The 21,037-nt window shown below is 42.9% G+C and overlaps 1 protein-coding gene across 36 annotated transcripts in view; it reads left to right on the plus strand.

The window, feature by feature from the left end:
* Nucleotides 1-21,037, plus strand: part of LOC124008624 (receptor-type tyrosine-protein phosphatase delta-like) — a 651,437-nt gene that overhangs the window by 173,468 nt on the left and 456,932 nt on the right. For all 36 annotated transcript variants that reach the window (XM_046320037.1, XM_046320036.1, XM_046320049.1 and 33 more), the window contains exon 4: nucleotides 4,203-4,226. The gene's annotated coding sequence lies outside the window, so the exon portion shown is untranslated. The remainder of the gene's footprint in view (nucleotides 1-4,202; nucleotides 4,227-21,037) is intronic.

Here is a 21,037-nt window from a genome sequence, read left to right on the forward strand (position 1 = left end):
TGATGGTGCCAACCGCCAACCCATCACACATATGCCCGTGGGAATGCCCCCTACTGAAACACATCATCTGGACGGGCAGGCCTGCCCGGCGCAGCCAGAGGCGTCAGGGCTCCTTCCTGTCTCTTTCTCTTTGTTTCCTTGAGCAAGAGGCTCTTTATTGTCCTCCTTTTTCCGAACTCTGGGTCATACTTCACTGAGGAGCCAGAGGCCTCTGATATCTCCCTTCTGATCCCTGATCAAGCAAGAAAAATAATTTTTTGAAAGACCCCAAAGTAGTTTGTATTGCCCTGTACAAGGGAATGCCTACAGAATGGCCCCTGGAAGACAAAGCAGACCATGAAAGCTTTTTTTTCGACTTCGGTTTTCATGATTGTATTTGTTTATGCACCATCTGCTCCAGAAGAGGTGGGAATAGATGTCTCAAACAACAGTACTTTTAATATTCAGGGGATTTGCAGTACTTCAACTCAATTTGATTAGATTACATACATTTGGACAATTATTGAGTTTGTTTTGGGTGGGGTTGCGATAATCAGATCAATGACAATCATGTTCAGTTTGTTGGGTGTAGCTTGACGTTTATTATAACTCAAGTATCCAGATATAGGCTGTTCAAGGATTTTATAGAACGTTGTTGAACCTGTGCACCTGCAACCCCGAGTCAGCTGCTGAGAGAACTCCACATCTGCTTCAGTGTCCATAAGTATGCATGGCTGATATACTGTCATGCCTCAGTAGCCATTAAACTGGACCAAGATGATCTGACAACAGCTGATTGAGTTTGAGTTATCTGCTCTTGTGCGTCATGCATTAAATGCTTCACTCTGAAGTCAAAAAGTTGACAAAATGTTCTCAAAAGAGCCAGGCAACTTCCGCTAAACTCTATTGGCTCCATCGGCGGTTTATGTAAATTCTCAAAGCTCAAGTCTGTCTGAGCCCGGACCAGCTGTAGCTTCTAACACTTCTTTGGCGTCTGTGAAGGGGGCCCAGATAGTTGCAGTGGCAGCGACGAAAGGAAGGCAGCAGTACAGTAAACCGTTTCTGGCTCTCCTCTTCTCTCTACTCTCTCCGATAGGCATTTTAACAGCAAGCTGGAGCTACGCCAGCAAGCCATTTCAGGCCATTATGTAGAGCTGTAAAAAACAGCTGTTCCCATTCCACTCTGTTGAATAGGTTAAATAGTGACACGGTGGAAACAGCGGCCTTTTCAACATGGTGTAATTGAACAACATGAGGTGCCGGCGGTCGGTGTAGTAGTGGCTTGGCAAGGCTGTCCGTTGTGTTCATTGCGTTTTGTTTCCAATAGCAACCACTCATGCTACAGCAGCCCACCCTCTTTTGGAGTGATGAAGCCTGAGTGAGAGAGAATTGGTCCCAACAATTGAACCAAAAGCTTGACCCACTGATGAACTGAAATCAGTCAATGGGTTTAAGAGGAGCACACCGACAGAGGCTAGGTGGAAACGAGTTGGCTATTGTCACTCTCACGTGGCTATTGAATGAGCTCATGTCCAGTGAGGTTAACACAGATTTAAGTGGAAAAACACCAACACATTATACCTCAGTCCCAAACGCTGCCTGTGATGTGACCAGTTACAAAACACTGTGTGTCCCCACTTGTAATACTCACCGGATTGACCGCCACATACATCTCTAAATCCCTGTTGTCAACAGAGAAACGGCAACATAGGGATATAGTTCTCGGATTTCCTGCCATGTCAAAAGTTTCCATATCTTATAGAGGTTCCACACAGCATAACTAAGACTCCGAAAGCAGCTTATCTGCTTGAAACAGGGGGAAAATTATCATCCTGTCTTTGTTTTTCCTTATTCACATTGTGGGTTTAAGGAGACTCACAAGAGCCTCTGTCATCCTCATGCATTTCTTTTCACCAATCCCCCACTGGCCTAATCCACTTAGAGTTGGCCTGTGCTAGCTTTACTCAAGTTTATTGGTGAGGTCATATATTTCTGATCAATGCATCTCAATCCATTGCAAGAACAAAACTCACTATTAAAACCCAAAATGTGTTTGATGGAGAGAAAGTGTTGATATATTTTTTTAAATAAATGATTGCGAAACTGCCTTTCCTGTCTGTTTGGTCATTTAGTAATTGTACGTGACATTACTGCCCCAAAATCTGGGTTGTAGTTGCTTATCTTGTTTCTGTCATTCTCGAACACTACAAAGTTAAGTTGTACAACATTTCAAAGGGCACTATTGATCTGTTACTGTATGTGCACAAAACTCCCAATACAGCCCGTTATCTTCCCCCCATTGTCTCTGACTGTCTCTCTTTCTCCCAATACAGCCCGTTATCTTTCCCCCATTGTCACTGACTGTCTCTCTTTCTCCCAATACAGCCCGTTATCTTTCCCCCATTGTCTCTGACTGTCTCTCTTTCTCCCAATACAGCCCGTTATCTTTCCCCCATTGTCTCTGACTGTCTCTCTTTCTCACAATACAGCCCGCTATCTTTCCCCCATTGTTTCTGACTGTCTCTCTTTCTCCCAATACAGCCCGTTATCTTTCCCCCATTGTCTCTGACTGTCTCTCTTTCTCACAATACAGCCTGTTATCTTTCCCCCATTGTCTCTGACTGTCTCTCTTTCTCCCAATACAGCCCGTTATCTTTCCCCCATTGTCTCTGACTGTCTCTCTTTCTCCCAATACAGCCCGCTATCTTTCCCCCATTGTCTCTGACTGTCTCTCTTTCTCCCAATACAGCCCGCTATCTTTCCCCCATTGTCTCTGACTGTCTCTCTTTCTCCCAATACAGCCCGTTATCTTTCCCCCATTGTATCTGACTGTCTCTTAGGAAGTGTCTCTCTATCTCTCCCAATGCAGACATCCATGTCATTAAAACCTCAGGGGTTTCTTTTAGCTCTTGAAATCTGACATCACCCCCGCCCTCCCATCCTCCCACGTGCCCAATTTTACCGAACGTGGTCCCTGAAGGTCTCCAGCCACGGTCCCTTGTTTAGCAACAAAAGCAACTGACAGTGTCAGTGTGTTTTTGAAGCAAACAGTATATTAATGAATACCTAAGCACAAGGAGTTTGAGTCCTAATTTCCCCCCTTAGCCTAAAAATAAGCCATTCCTCTGTGACTAGGCCAACTTGGCATTGTATTCACGTTCTCCCAGCACAGTTGATCCCAGGAGATTGTATACACCAAAATGCAAATAGATGCGAGGAGAAAAACATAATCTGTGATAAATCAAATTACTTGAAAATGATGCTTAGCAATACAGTATGTCTCTGTGAGCTCTCCAAGCAATGCTTACCCGCGGAACAGCTTCTGAATGAACGTTTCGTGTGAGCTGAAGAAGTCGTCAGCTCCCTCTCCGTGTCTTTGTTTTATTGTAACATTTACAACCAAAGCAAATCTGTTCTTGGGAGTAGTAAACCCGTAGAGGGAACAGTTTCTGATGTAAATATAGTGAGGTAATGGAAATGTATTTCTCAGACTTGTCAGGGAGGGTTGTCGAGGCGAGCACCTGCTCGCGTAACTCACCTCTTCATAAATCTTAGCCAAAATGAATGTCAGGGAAAACAGCAATGAAACTGAAGATGTGGCTAAATCCGACTATTTTATCTTGCTGGGCTTCTGCGGTGGGAAGACCTTAAGGCCTTCATAAAGCAGACTAAGAGACAGAGATGCCGTCGTATTATAACTCCAGCGCCCCAGACATCAGCTGTCAAAATAACAAGCGCTGGGTTATATAAGGAAAGGTCGTAGCACAAAGGGTTAGAGATATCTGAGGCCTTCTAAATTACTTCAAAGACATACCAGTGGAAGAAGGTGGTGTGTGTGCGTGCGTGTGCGCAATGGTGTTGAGGTGAACACTTGGTCGTAATGGATGACTGCTGCCCACTTTTGTCTTTATTATTGGTCTCCTTCCCTTGGAATCCGAGGAAACACTGACAAATATTAATGCCAGTTGTGCAAACTTTGGATCCTCGGGGGAGAAAGGTCCGACGTTTCATGTCAGTCGTTTAATAAATTACAGACAACCTCTTGACAGCGACTATTCTTAACCTCCAGTCTGCACCAACGTATGGGACATTTTTCAGGAGCCGGTGCCAGCTTTAGCCTGCGTTGAAGTTTACTCTGCTGTACATTGTAATTTGCTGACGTTTCTTTTCTTTTTTCTCCCTTCCTCCTTCTCTCTCTTTCTTTCCCCACCTACCGCTTTCAGATGTGACCATCCGTTCCACAATAGGTAAGTCTCATTTTGTTACTTTCCCAACCTAACTACTCCTCAACAGTGGGACGTTTTCAGAGGCAACTCATTGTGTATCCAATCTGAATCCTTAAGTAAAGGAGGGAGTAGGGGAGTGGTGGGGTAGATGCTGCTGTTTACTCAGGAAGGTGTGCAATGCTACGCCATCCCCCCCTTCGTTTTCCCACGTGTAAGAGCGCCAACACACAAGCTAGCTATTTCTGGCAACCGGGTTATGCTCTCAGCGGATTAAATTGTATTCAAATGAGAGTCAAATGAGCCAGATTGTTCAAAGAGGATCCGGCAGTGTTGACTTAAACAGGGAGCCCAGGTATGTATTTCCAAAGATATAAACTATAGTAAGGGGCCACTGGTGATGAATGTTTCCCCTGCCACAGCTCCCTTCGCCATTTCTATCACACACCTCTGTTGTATAGCAGGAAGGCACCATCACCATGGTGATGGCATCTCTATGAGGACAAGGAACTATTGAAATATTGGACAAAAAAAAAAAAATATATATATTCTAATGCAGTTCATGGCCACTGCGTATCTCAAGGAAGTGGGTGCATCACACTTAAAGTGGATAATAAAGGATATTAACAAATAACAAAGGAGACCGTTGTCATGCCCTTGTCGTATCATAAGGAGCGATTCACCACAAATATTTCAATTACTTTCAAGGACAAATGTGACCGACTGGCTCAAATCGGTCTTATGTAGCAAAATTTGAAATTGTGTTTTTAACTTTGGATGAAAGTAGAGACTCAGAGCTACAAAATGGTGTATCATACACTACAGTTAAGGAACAATGGGAAAGTAATTCTGCTTTGAAAGTTGTTTTGGTAAACCAACTGGACAGCCCTTATTTGTCTACACCTATTCAGCATCGTTCACACCCTCTTAAGCTTTAGCCCCACCCATCTCCCATTGAAATATTGGACAAAAATATATATATATATTCTAATGCAGTTCATGGCCACTGAGTATCTCAAGGAAGTAGGTGCATCACACTTAAAGTGGCCTTTTTAAAGGATATTAACAAATAACAAAGGAGACCGTTGTCATGCCCGTGTCTTATCGAGCGTTCTGTACTAACAGCAGTTAAACACCCAAGCTAAATATCTAGCTACTTCCAGACACAAATGAGAGAACAGCTCACTAAACATTGCTAGCCTTAGCAGAGCTGGTTAGGCTGTTATGTTATCCAGAGCGTTAGTGACTGCAACTGTGCTGTCAGATTGTCCGTAAATTCGCTCTTCGCTCTCGGAGCCAATGAGTAGGGTTGATCCAAACGTTCTGACCTCACAACGGCAGTCAAGCACTCAAGCTAACTGGCTAACATTGGCTAGCTTGCTAGCTATTTCCAGACACAACTTTGAGAACAACCCACTCTGACCATTTTACTCACCCTAGCAGAGCTGGCTAGACTGTTTTTATGTTATCCAGAACATTGGTGACCGCAACTGTGCTGTTGGCAACAATTTAATTTACAGTGCCTTGCGAAAGTATTCGGCCCCCTTGAACTTTGCGACCTTTTGCCACATTTCAGGCTTCAAACATAAAGATATATGTTACAACAAGTGGGACACAATCATGAAGTGGAACGACATTTATTGGATATTTCAAACTTTTTTAACAAATCAAAATCTGAAAAATTGGGCGTGCAAAATTATTCAGCCCCCTTAAGTTAATACTTTGTAGCGCCACCTTTTGCTGTGATTACAGCTGTAAGTCGCTTGGGGTATGTCTCTATCAGTTTTGCACATCGAGAGACTAACATTTTTTCCCTACTCCTCCTTGCAAAACAGCTCGAGCTCAGTGAGGTTGGATGGAGAGCATTTGTGAACAGCAGTTTTCAGTTCTTTCCACAGATTCTCGATTGGATTCAGGTCTGGACTTTGACTTGGCCATTCTAACACCTGGATATGTTTGTTTTTGAACCATTCCATTGTAGATTTTGCTTTATGTTTTGGATCATTGTCTTGTTGGAAGACAAATCTCCGTCCCAGTCTCAGGTCTTTTGCAGACTCCACCAGGTTTTCTTCCAGAATGGTCCTGTATTTGGCTCCATCCATCTTCCCATCAATTTTAACCAAGTTCAATTTTGGTTTCATCTGACCAGAGCACCTTCTTCCACATGTTTGGTGTGTCTCCCAGGTGGCTTGTGGCAAACTTTAAACAACACTTTTTATGGATATCTTTAAGAAATGGCTTTCTTCTTGCCACTCTTCCATAAAGGCCAGATTTGTGCAATATACGACTGATTGTTGTCCTATGGACAGAGTGTCCCACTGAATTCAAAACTCGGTCCTTGAGAAAGTGGAGAGCAACACTTATGCAGTTTTAATACGCGATACATTTAAAAAAGTCATGTTAGACAAGATTACCTACACATACTGACCAGTTCAAGTTGACAGAAGCGTACTATATGGCAGACCAATCCAAACTCATCTCTCGGCATGTCCAGCCCACTCATTACCCCAGCAAATCATGGCTAGAGGGAAGGTTGCTGCCTTCCTTATACAGTAGTGTAACCTTTAATTATGGAGCAAAGAAAATAAGCTCAGACACAACAGTACAGTAAACTCTGGTTCCTTTTCCAGTTGTTCCAGGGTTCCTCAGCCGTGTCTATTCCTCACTGGGCTGATACAATTAGCCTATTGAATGAACAGTATATGTGCACTGGTGCCTGGTTCCTCGGTGCATACAGCCCTAAAACAGTACGGGAGCCTGCACCAGTCCGGAAGGGGTCAGATACATGACTGAATCCCCCATAGCAGGACCCCAAAAAGTGGCAGCGTGAGCCGTCAACTCAATGATAATGTATAGAGGGGAAAATCAATGATCTCGTTCGCAAGGTAGGAGGGAGGAAGTGGTCAGGGGAACAACATTGGACAGTCGCTACACTCCCATAGCATGCTAACCTATTGTTAGCTTAGCCTCCTTGAATAGTGCATGTTAAATGCTCTCTTCAAGTTAGCATTCCTGAATGAGCTTTAATATAATGATGCATTGGGAGCAGGAGGGAAGTCACCTTGTGGTGTAATTGAAAACACAGTGCCACTCTGCCTGCCACTCGTAACCAGTCGGAGCATTTGGGGAGAGGTTCTGGTCCGGCTCTCGTGCTTTGAGAGGCAGACAGCAGTGAACAACTGATTGACTGCTTGGAGGAGAAAACCCCTGGCTAGTTGGGAATTTTAATTACCCGCGGGAGGCCAACAGATGGACATTTACAGAGAACCTTGCTGGTCGACTTAGAATGTGTCAAACATCTGTGTCAAACATCAAAATCAACCACCAGGCATCTGTGGGGGTTGTGTTCCCAGGTTCACGTCCACTATTGCAGAAAGAGAGCACTCTTTGGTGGACTAAGCACGATTGAAACCAAATGCTCTTTATTTATGCCGTTTACCATGATTCAAGGTTAGAAACACAAATACGTACTGCTCATTATTACGGATACATGTTTTGGACACATTTGCCACATTGACAAAATTATATATAATGAACTAATTGATTGATAATAAATAGTCATCTGAATAATTAAATGTTTACTATGAATAACATTATGTAGAAACGTTGTTTGGGCACATTTACTGAGTACCTGTAAATATGTGCCTGAATCTTATTAACCTTTTCAGACCTCTTGTAACTCTGATCATTCATTGACTTAAGTACCTTCCAGTCTCTTCTCAGGAGCAATGTAATATTCTTTCTGCTCATGTAGAAAAAGTCATTTTTCATTGGAAGGTCTGTCATTTTGACAAAAAAATACATCCCGGGTTTAATCTCGCAAGTCTTGCAATTATTTATCTCCAGTCATTTCATTTGACAGTCATCAAATTAGTACTAATCTCTTCATCAACATTTACTGTTTTTGTCCATATGGGAAGTTTGATAGAGATGTCAGAGTTTGGGTTTGTCCTTGAGCAGACAGTTCCTGATACATCTCTGCCAATGAATCATACACAGCAGGTGTTTCTCCAGGATTTACATCATCATGGCAGCGTACCATCTCGTTTCATTGACCCCTCTTTTATTTCCACCATCTTGGGTCTTCCCAACACGATATAGCAAGTCAAGAGCATGCTTCGTTCTTTCCCTAATTCTTGAAGCTCCATCCTTTGAATGTGCGTCGAAATGTCCGGGATTCAAAGGCCTACTCCTTTTTCATAAGCACTTCAAATAGAAGCTAAAGGCAGGAATGACAATTGGGTTCATTATGCTCGCCGAGGAACAAGGGCTCCAAGCAGTCGGAGAGTGAGAGCAACTGAGCGACAGTGAGAGTACAGAGAGTTCATCTTTGTTCGCTCCGCAGTGAGTAAAAATAACACCTTCAGTTCTTTAGAAAAGCTGGGCGCCAGTTATTATTGTATTATGCCATGCATGCCTTTCATTCAGGTAGAAGTTGTGCCATGCTTGATCAGTGTTTCAGTGAGTGGTGGCAAAGGAAGTGATTGTCGGCTGGATAAGCCAACACCATTACATTGTTAAATTCTATAAATAGGTGACAGGCTCCACGTAAAGTGCATCGGGATGCTGTTTGCACCCCGACTTTCCCGTGAAAGGCCAATCATAACCGCTTAATGTTCTAATTGATGTGACATCATACTAGTACTGTAGGTGCTACAAAGACAACTGCCAGCGAGACAACTGACATTAGATTATCTACGAATACATTGTTAAAATCATCATTCTATATCTAATTTGACCTGATTACCAAATCTCATCCTGTCATGCAGGTGAATGAGGACCCAAAAGCGACTTGGCGAAAACAGAGTCTTTAATCCAGTAAAGTAATTCTACAAACATAAGACATAATTCCACTCGTAATGACGAGAACAGACTGGAGACTCGATCAAGAACTGCAGGTTGCCTCGGGAAGGCACTTGAACCTAGCAGACTCAGACACCTGCTCTCCACGCAGCATCTGAGGGAAACACGACACGACAGGGCGATACACAGACACAGCACGGTGAACAATAGACAAGGATCCGACAGGGCAGGAACGGAAAACAAGGAGAGAAATAGGGACTCTAATCAGGGAAAAGAATAGGGAACAGGTGTGGGAAGACTAAATGATTGATTAGGGGAATAGGAACAGCTGGGAGCAGGAACGGAACGATAGAGAGAAGAGAGAGAGGAAGGGAGAGAGAAAAAGGGGAACGAACCTAAAAAGACCAGCAGGGGGAAAATGAACAGAGGAAAAAGCAAAATGACAAGACAATCTAAGACAAAACATGACACATCCACTGCTAATACATTAAACTGTGTTGCTTGAATTGTCCCATCATGTTCATATAGGTATCTACCTTTAAACGACTTATCGGTTGTAATATCTAAAAAAAAATACACTAAGAATAACTAAGGGATTTTGTAGTACAAGCAGATACCCATAGACTTCCAGTTATTGTGCTAACGCTAGTTTGCATTGGCTTGCGAACCTACCTTTAACTTCCTTCACAATGGACATAGAGACATAAAAATGGTATCTACCAGTTCATCTGACTCTGGTGAAGTAGATAATTGCCAAAATCCCGATATATCCCTTTAAAAGAGGCTTCATAAGATTCAGGAAAATAGGCATTCGTCATGTTACAGCTGAGTCATACATTTTAGGAAAGGTACCAGAAAAGGTCTTTGTTCCATGTGTCATTACAGTCAACTCATGAGTGCCAGAACTGAGCCAGCAGGTACGCTGTGGCATTAAATATTATTATGACACGAAGCGTCTCGACATTTGCCAGTTTATTAGGAGTGGTGGGACACACACACACACACACACACACACACACACACACACACACACACACACACACACACACACACACACACACACACACACACACACACACACACACACACACACACACACACACACACACACTGTCTCACACATACACGTGTCCCCGCAAGTGTGGCTGCTGTTTGTAACAGATGGCTCGTCTTTAACTTTATAGGAGACAACGATGTCACTGGCAAACGCGATAAGTTGTCTCAGTGCCTGGGGAGAGCAACATCCATCAGTAGCTAACAGCATATGGTAAAGGCACATTAAGGTCTCCCTGTCTCTTTCTCCATCTCTCTCTTTCTCCATCTCTCTCTTTCTGCATGACTGTATCTGGTCCTGCATCCGGGCCTCAGATCCACACTTCACAAGAGAGAGAAGGGGTAGCACCAAGCATTGGATTCCAAGCTTTGGCCCTTTGGTCCCCTTACCGTGTTCAATTTGTATTTTTAGCCAGTGGGGAAAAAATATATTTTTGGGACACAGTAGAAAGAACAAAGGCCTTTTGGTTTGTTGCAATGTCACAACCAGATTACGAAACCACATTGGCATGCATTGGCGTGTGTCAACTGAGTCTTAGCTTCACACCTCCCTTTCCCCCTTGAGGACATTCTTTATGGCATCACCAATAGGGAAGTATGCCGGTGTTGTTTACCATCATCCATTATGCGTTTGACTCCATAGTGTGCAACCTGGTTGATTCTTCTCATACCCAAAGCATGAAATTGAACTCACTCCCACCCCAAACAGGGAACTTCTACCACTCTTGTTCAACCTACGTCAGCATTCAAAGGCCAGACACACTGCGATATAGGGCTGTGCTGTGTTAACCCCTAGGGCACTCCCCACTCAGCACTGTAGCTGACTTCCCTGACATAGACTATATTAACTCCCAATTTAGACTTGTTCTTTTTAAATATGCCCGTAAGGAGCTATTTTAATCACCCCGTTGCGTTTAATGTTCCCTTCATCCACTCCTCGCCACTTGTGTCGACATGTTGTCTAGTCCACCCTCTGACTTGTCTTTTATGCTACAGTGTGTTTAATCATTTCACTTTTATTCATGCCATGTAAAGAACCGTGCCCCTTTTTACTCTGAAATTGCTCCCTTTCCGATATGTCACAGCAAGGGTTCCCGAGCTCTCTCGTTCCCCAGCCCTCTCTGTATTGTTAGTCCAGAGTTTTTAATTAGTCCAGTTAATTATCTGCTCTTTGAAAGTATGATTTCTTTGTGCCTGTATGGTTCCGCCATTAAACCAAACAGTGACGATCAAAGAACTCACACATACAAAAATCAGTTGTCCAAAAGGCTGTGGCATTATATAACGAGTACCACGCCAAGGAGTGTTGTTGATGTGCTAGAGTAGAATCAGAAATGTTGAAGCATTCTTTTGATATCTTGCCGTTAATATGTCATGCAGAACCATGAAGGAACAAGACACATGATATAGAGACACCAGTCACATTTCATCCATGATTACTGACCAATAGTCATCTCTGGATTACTGACCAATCATCATCTCTGAGTACAATAGCTGAATGACTACAGACACCAGACAGCCGTTTTCACTCCTAATAATGTAAGCATGGCCTCGTCTTTGGCATGTCTTTTAGACACATGAATACAAACCAACATTTTGCTGGCAGGACATTGGAGGTTGACAAATGTTGGACGGAATCCGCCCCTCGCTCCCTGAAGGTCAAATGTCAGAGGTTATTCTGTGACCCATCCATCTGCCGTTCTGGCTCTGATTCTGGCACATAGGCTGGATGTTCTTTTAGTCAGGTGGAATATTTCATGTGTGGCCAAGCAGAGACATCCTGGTTTCAATGATACTCCAGTCTTTTCACCTGTAGGTGTAACTTCCATTCCCAGCTTGGTCGATGCTTGGTCAAAGCCCCATGTCGGACTAATCAACCTGGATTAGTTTAGAAAACCTGTGTTTCCTTAGTTTCTTGTTGTTGTTTTTGGGGGAGATGCAGATGTGTAGGATTTTTGTTTTTTTTGTTGACTATCACTGCTTTTGAAACATAGATTGAGACTATATTGAGAAGCAACGTTACATGTTTATGGATTTGAATTGCTCTAAGGGAAAGCTTATATGAAGAGTGCTTTAGTCACATGCTCCACAGCTGTGAAATGCTACTCTCATGTTGTTCTCTGGTAGTTGCTTTTTCCGCAGGGCCACTATTTACTTCCTGCCTCCCAGATTGAGATCTGAAACCAAAGAAAACATTTCCCATGTCGTCCAGGCCTGTTTTTATTCACATGTTCAATGCGAATCCCCGAATCTTTGTTCAAAGTGACACTTTGAGTGCGGTAATAAATGAACAATCCAGCACCTGATACTGTAAATCCTCTACCAGGAGCGTTCTCAAAACCGTGAAATACTTATTTTAATCAAGAACCTCTAAGCATCCAAACTCTCCTCTTTTTTTTATTTGAACGAGGCATTTATATTCGCTACATCCACAGCCATACATGCTCTAGCCCCATGGGTTCTGGTATGGATTTTAAAAGAGCTATGTATTTCCTCTACAGAGCTATCTGTACACAGAAAGCCTCTATGGAAGAGTGGCTCTCTCCACGCACTCTCTCTTGACGCACTAACACCAAAATAGAATCCTTCTGCCATAATTGGTCCGCTGTGGCCTGCCACACATCGAACCAGGTCTGTGCTGAATAAGACGATCCAGGTTTTATGGCAAAGAGTCCTTTTAGTCCCCTGGCTACTGATTAAGACTATTGGAAGATGTTCGTACTGTAGGGCATTTTTTCCACTCGTTACCCTGACATTCTTTCGGGTCAAGTAAGAAAATCAGTACAGTGATTTGGTTTTTGCTCCAGGCCGGTACAAACTGAACCGGAGGGCGTCTAGTAGCGTACCCTTCGCATTGTAGGTTGAGCACAAGCACAACATGCAGTGGGGTTGTCAATCAGACCCGTAGCACACAAGAACAATAATTTTTCCTCTTTCAATTTAGGTCATTGATTCCCCCTTTAACTTTGTTAGTAGTGTGTCCATATATGTATGTTAAAAGGACAACCTTGTCCCACACTCAGAGGCTTAAGGGCCATTGAAACAGAAGGGGTATGTGCTGCCTGAAATACAAATATGCTGTACTATATACAGTTCATTTTTACAAAGAATTAATGAAAATATTTTACATTTGGCCTTCAGTTCCCCCTTAAAAAAGGTAAGCGGATGTCACCTCTGAAAAAGCAGTACTTATGGTTGTAATGTGAGCATTATCAGTGTTTTTATTACACTGTGAACATTATTGCTCCAGAATTTATTTCATAATTATTTCAGTTTGAGAACTAAGTGCAAATGTGAGGCCATCTGTTGGCATCATTACAAAGAACAGTGTGTTTGGAGGATAATGTGCGATTGCTCCCATTAAGCAAAGTTGACATCTCTTTATTTACCTACGGTCGTCTGCCTTTCCCCACTCTCTTGCTGCTGAAATGAATCTGGGGCCGGTAATCGCTTCACTCGGAAGACGGGAGAGAAAGAAAAGCGAGATATGCAGGAATAACAATCTATCTAACACAGCACAACCTCAAGACACTGAATAATCTTTGACGCATGCCATACTCCTCTCTCTAGGTTTTTGCCCCGAATCGTTCCAATTTTACTCGTGTTTTTTGTCTGGTTAGCACACAGTGGAATGGTGTATCTGGTTTCTAGTTGTGGTTTTATATCATTGTGGTTTGGGTATGATGTCATGCATCTGATTGTGTTATAGTAGTGACAGATTGGTCTTGGTTATGTCATGCATCTGATTGTGTTATAGTAGTGACAGATTGGTCTTGGTTATGTCATGCATCTGATTGTGTTATAGTAGTGACAGATTGGTCTTGGTTATGTCATGCATCTAATTGTGTTATAGTAGTGACAGATTGGTCTTGGTTATGTCATGCATCTGATTGTGTTATAGTAGTGACAGATTGGTCTTGGTTATGTCATGCATCTGATTGTGTTATAGTAGTGATATATTGGTCTTGGTTATGTCATGCATCTGATTGTGTTATAGTAGTGACATATTGGTCTTGGTTATGTCATGCAACTGATTCTGTTATAGTAGTGACAGATTGGTCTTGGTATATCATGCAACTGATTCTGTTATAGTAGTGACATATTGGTCTTGGTTATGTCATGCAACTGATTCTGTTATAGTAGTGACAGATTGGTCTTGGTTATGTCATGCAACTGATTCTGTTATAGTAGTGACAGATTGGTCTTGGTTATGTCATGCAACTGATTCTGTTATAGTAGTGACAGATTGGTCTTGGTTATGTCATGCAACTGATTCTGTTATAGTAGTGACAGATTGGTCTTGGTTATGTCATGCAACTGATTGTGTTATAGTAGTGACAGATTGGTCTTGGTTAAGTCATGCATCTAATTGTGTTATAGTAGTGACAAATTGGTCTTGGTTATGACATACATATTGGTAACAGTAATGACATTGTTCTGGGGTGAAATACTAGGTTGTGGTATGCATGATTGAAAACTAGTCATTGAAATGATTTGTCATCCAAGAGGATACTGAAACCCTTCTACAGTAACTACACTCAACTAAAACAGCTGTAGTCAGAGGATGCTTAAAGAAGGTCACAATTTCAACTCATCCGAGGCACAATCTTTTTGTGTGTTAACACCTAATGAAATTGACTACTACACGCGTTCGGTAGTTTTATACTGTCGTGGCACCCGCTCTAGTAAAAGACTCAATTCCATTCCAACGGTTCCAGGGAGCGATTGTCTCCCGCGACAGTTGGTGTCATCAGTGACTGAACTGTTTTAATTACGCCGTTGGAACAGGTAATTTACAAGGCAACCGTCCAGGGAGGCCGAAAAAGAGTTGGGTGAATTATGCTGATATTAACATAATCCACTCTTGTAAATTGGAATGGCAATATTACTAAGGGTGCATTGCATTCATTCAGTGCCTCTAATTCCTCTCACATAGCTGGTGCTTAGGCCCTAATGAGAAATAAGAAGGCACTTTGCAAGGCGCGGTTCCCACTGTAGCCGAGGAGAGATGATCTCCTTGCACTCTAAAATGAATGGCACTTTTGTTATTAAAACCAAAGGGGATTTAAAGACACATCCTAGGTGTCTGGAAAGAGAGAGTGGATTGGAGTGGAGAATGTAATACTATGAGGTTTTGAGTAGGTGCTCAGGGTTAGTTGAAAGGAAAAAGCATGAAACTCTTGATGAGGTTAGCTGAGCTTTAACATCAAGATGTTTGACTGTTTTAAGTGAATAATCTACTGTCAAAACACTTCTTCGGTAGCAAGCAAGGAAATGCATCTGAATCAGAGTGTGTACGAACATTGGATGCTTGGTACGCTAGTTCACCTTCACTGATGGACCCAGTCATGTCAATATTTGTCTAAACCTTCATATTCATCATTGATTTCTGACAGTTTATGGATTTATATTTGACTGCAATGGCATTTGGAAAGCGAACTGAACCGTACAGCATGATATGTCTGAAAGTATTCATTATTTGATCAATCTCTCTCAACATTGCAGTATAGGAATGTTCACCAAATATAAACACGTGTGGTTTATGAGAATCTGTGCTTGTGCTTGTGCTTGTGTTCAACATACAGTGAACCTGTCCATCATGTTGCTTTCTCTCAGCGAGACACAGCCAAATAGTTAATACCCAGAATAAATTGGCAATGAAATGAATTAAAAATGATTATTCATTAAACACATGCATAATATGACAGTCAATACCCTATCGATCAACGATGAATTTTAATTTACCCATAATGACACTGTATTAAGGGAGCTGATTGATTGTTTTTACACATGGGAGAACACAGTTATGACACACACACACACACACTCATGTATGCACACACTCTGCCACACACAGTCATGTGCCACAATGTTATTATCTCATTCTCCACAGTCTCATTTTTCTCAAAAAGCCCCAGGGTGTGTGTGTGTGTGTGTGTGTGTGTGTGTGTGTGTGTGTGTGTGTGTGTGTGTGTGTGTGTGTGTGTGTGTGTGTGTGTGTGTGTGTGTGTGTGTGTGTGTGTGTGTGTGTGTGTGTGCGACAGGGACAGTCAAGGCTGAGCTCACACAAGCCCTTGCAGCACGCGTCACTGCCAGTGAAGACCTGCTACGTCTTAGAGTTGAGAGATAGAGAGAGAGAGAGAGAGAGAGAGAGAGAGAGAGAGAGAGAGAGAGAGAGAGAGAGAGAGAGAGAGAGAGAGAGAGAGAGAGACCGCCACTGGCAAACTGGAGGGGGGTGGGGGTATTGGAGTATAGGCCAGACCCCTCCTTTCCCGAATTCCTAATTGCTGATTGCCCTGATTGGAGTAGAATGTTGTGATTCAATTAATTTTCATTCTCTTTTTCATTCAGGATGCTTGGGAAGCACAACCACCACTACCGCACACAAAGACACGTTTTTTTACGTTATAGATTTTGACGTGTGAGAAATGCACGTCATATGGCATCTTGCACTTGCTCCTCATGAATCAGGAGTGAGTTAACCTTGCTCACGTGCTTCCTTAGAAGTTTGAGCGCCCGGTCCTGTTGGGTTTGACACCGTCAAAGGGGCTGATATGCTTTGACGGCTTCCCTTTTATGTACCCCGACTAAGACGTTAATCACACCAATCAGCCAATCGCCGACCGAACATGCTGTCATATGAGTTCGCATAACGCACTGCTCACTCAACTCACTGACCCATCATAAATTGTATATGTCCTTTGAACAAGACTCCCGAGTCACTTTGCATTTGGTTCCGGCAGCCATCATTGCTTTCATTGAGATGCTTTTTCGGCATCTAGGGCCCGAGCAGAGCCGACAGACTTGTGGGTGGTAGGTGTCCGTCCCAAACGCCCTCTCTCTCCTCCTCTGCGTACTCTACGAGGTCCCCTTCGTATTTATGCGCAGCGGCATCAGAGGCAAGGAGGAGTGGCGTCTGATGACTGGACTCGATTAACAGTGACACCTCGGACACGAACCAGCTGTTAACCAGGAAGAGCCCATTTCTAACCCCTTCCACCACCGTCAAAGTCAAAAGCAGCAATGGGAGCCAATTTCATGTCCAGAAATCCATTTATCCTTGCATTATCTCTCACAGCATCTCTCCGCTTATACATTACCATCTAATATACACCCTCTGTGAAGCTTAACATTAAACATGTTGTGGAGCGGGTTTGACAGCTTCAAGTTCCTTGGCGTCCAAATCACTAAGGACTTAACATGGTCCACACACACCCGCACTGTCGTGAAGAGGGCACGTCAGCGCCGCTTCCCCCTCAGGAGGCAGAACATATTTGGCATGGGCCCTCAGATCCTCAAAAAGTTCTACAGCTGCACCATCGAGAGCATCTTGACTGGCTGTATTACCGCTTGGTATGGAAAATGCACCACCCTTGACCGCAAAGCGCAACAGACGGTGGTGCGGACAGCCCAGTACATCACTGGGGCCGAGCTCCCTGCCATCCAGGACCTCTATATCAGGCCGTGTCAGAGGAAGGCCTGAAAATTGGCAAAGACTCCAACCAACCAAGCCATAGACTGTTCATTCTGCTACCGTCCGGCAAACGGTGCCGTAACATTGGCTATTGGACCAACAGGCTCCGAGACAGCTTGTACCCCCATGCCATAAGCCTGCTAAATAGTCAACTATCTGCATTGACCCTATCTTGCACTGACCCTATGCACCCTCGCTATATATACACACACTCATACACACTACATTGACACTACACACACACACATACAGTCATACACACATGTATACCAACACAAACACACAGAATTTGCTGCTGCTATTCTGTTCTTTATTTTACTCGTATTATTAACTATCCTGATGTCTAGTCACTTTACCCTGCCTTCATATACATATCTACCTCAAACATCTTATTATTATCTATCCTGATGCCTAGTCACTTTACCATGCCTACATGTACATATCTACCTCAAACATCGTTTTATTATCTATCCTGATGCCTAGTCACTTTACCCTGCCTTCATGTACATATCTACCTCAAACATATTATTATTATCTATCCTGATGCCTAGTCACTTTACCCTGCCTTTATGTACATATCTACCTCAAACATCTTATTATTATCTATCCTGATGCCTAGTCACTTTACCCTGCCTTCATGTACTTATCTTCCTCAAATACCTCATACCCCTGCACATTGATCTGGTACTGGTACTCCCTGTATATAGCTCCATTCTTGAGTATTTTATTTTATTTGATTTGATTGCTTTTGTTTTGTTTTTATTATCATTTTTAAACTCTTCATCGTTGGGAAGGGCTCGTAAGCAAACATTTCACAGTAAAGTCTACACCAGTTGTATTTGGCGCATGTGACAAATACAATTTTATTTTATTTGAATCAAAGTGTTGGGGGTTTAATGTCCCACAAGCTTTGAGATCACTGGCACTGTCAGGGACCGAAGCCCAAAACAATAAGTCTGAATGAATTTAATGTTTTTCTAAGGCACAATATAAGTCTCTTTCGGTTGACACTTTTCCCCTCTTGTGCTTTTAAGAGATTAAAGTGCTTAGCTGGTATAAGCGTCTTTGTTGAAAAGGTGTTGACTGTAGACATTGGTGGAATGTGCTCTTTCACATTTGGTCAGCAATATGATGCTATCTTTAGACATTGATTCATGATGACCTTTTCTTATGGCTATAATAACATAAGTGAAAGGAGAACTATTAGAGCTGTCATCGAGGGCATCATGATGTGTAATATTTTGCATAAGGGATATTCCCCCAGTTTATAATATATTCCATATCAATTCCATGATGTTGTACATTGAACATACTATACAGATGATACATATGCATCGCAAGATGCTGCCAACCTTTTTTCTTCGACAAACTCCTTTTGTTCCAGCGAAGTTGAACTTTTCTAACACATCGGCGTATGCGAGCGTGGCAACACCTTTTAAAATTAGACCCATCTTGTGCGATCGCGCCCAAACGTGGGATGAACACTAATTTACAACCTTTCAGTTTGAGACCTCGCCAGTCTCCTGCCTCTTCGCACGTTCACATCCCCCTGTTGCCAAAGCGCCGGTTGAGAACTGAAGGGGAGCAGTTTAAAAATTCCTCCTCAAAGGTGTTGATTTTTTCACATTGGAGAAGAGTGTAAACCTGCTTACCTCTTCTCTCATTCGCACATGATTCACGATAAGCCATTTCAAAAAGTTACAGCAATCACATCCACCCTGTAGACAATTTCTCCTCACCGAAGATACTGAAGCAATCAGGTCCGAGGGGGTGTGGTGGCTAAGGGTTGTTCTTATGTGCGACGCAACACGGAGTGCCTGGACACAGCACCTTAGCCATGGATTTCGCAATATACCACAAACACTGAGGTGCCTTATTGCTATTATAAACTGGTTACCATGTAATTAGGGCAGTAAAAATACATGTTTTGTCATACCCGTGGTATATGGTCTGATATCACACGCACATACGCACATCCAGTTTGATATACGGTCTGATATACCATGGCTTTCAGCCAATCAGCATTCAGGGCTCGAACCACCCTGTTCATAAAGTGTTATAAGGCACTGCAGGTGTTCTGCATGCACATCAAACTAATTGACTAGTTGATGTCTCTATGGGTCTATCACGTTGTCCACTTTTGGCACCGGAAAAATGGCAGCCATTTCACGGGCGCATAACGAATTGTGCCATTATGTGTTTTTTTTTCTCCGTTATTTGTAACTTATTTTGTAATAATGTTTCTGCCACCGTATCTTACGGCAAAAAAGATATCAGGACAGTGATCACTCACCTCGGATTAGACTAAGATTTGTTTTTCAACAAGCAGGACGTACAAGATGTACTTCAGTCACCCGACGAGGCCAATATCCCTGTCATTGGCAGGAGAAAGAGATGCAGGTATAGAGGATACAGAGCAGGGTGCCTTGTAAGGATCCACTGATGGCAGAGTGGGACATCTGCATTTACCATCAATATTACTTGCCAAAGTACAATCATTGGACAATAAATTAGACGAGGTACAATCACGAATATCCTACCAACGGGACATCAAAAACTGTAATATCTTTTGATTCACCAAATCGTGGCTGAATGATGACATGGATAATATTCACCTATTTTTGGCTTAACTACACTGCTTGTAATGACTATATGCTCTCTTCTTATACATGTACCACCTAATAGGATTTTGTTTTATTTTGTGTATGTGTGAGTTAAGTTTTGTTTTGTCCTCTAAATTGGCCATCCCATTCAACAGTACAATGAATGTCATTGTTAGTATTGCTGTCTTTTTTATTTGATTTTTTATTGTGAAACAATAAACATATTATAAAAATTAAAAAATCAGCTGGCGGGATATAAGCTGCACCGGCTAGACAGCACACTCCGGTAAGAGGAGGAGGGGGGTGTATGTGTATATTTGTAAACAGCTGGTGCATGAAATCTAAAGAGGTCTCTAGATTTTGCTTGTCTGAAGTATTATGTCCCTGATTGAGACTGTAATACCAACATGTTTCAAGCAGACCACCATAGTCCCTGTGTCCAAGAAAACTAAGGTAACCTGCCTAAATGACTACAGACCCGTAGCACTCACGTCCATAGCCATGAAGTGATTTGACGGGCTGGTCATGGCTCACATTAACACCATTATCCCAGAAACCCTAGACCCACTCCAATTTGCATACCGCTCAGACAGATCCACAGATGACACAATCTCTATCGCACTCCACACTGCCCCGTCCCACCTGGACAAAAGGAACACCTACGTGAGAATGCTATTCATAGACTACAGCTCAAAGCTCATCACTAAGCTAAGGATCCTGGGACTAAACACCTCCCTGTGCAACTGCATCCTGGACTTCCTGACGGGCCTCCCCAGGTGGTAAGGGTTGGTAACAACACATCTGCCATGCTGATCCTCAACACTGGAGCCCCTCAGGGGTACGTGCTCAGTCCCCTCCTGTACTCCCTGTTCACCCACGACTGCATGGCCTGGCACGACTCC

The sequence above is a fragment of the Oncorhynchus gorbuscha genome, linkage group LG21 (genome assembly GCF_021184085.1).
Source record: "Oncorhynchus gorbuscha isolate QuinsamMale2020 ecotype Even-year linkage group LG21, OgorEven_v1.0, whole genome shotgun sequence".
Taxonomy (NCBI): domain Eukaryota; kingdom Metazoa; phylum Chordata; class Actinopteri; order Salmoniformes; family Salmonidae; genus Oncorhynchus; species Oncorhynchus gorbuscha.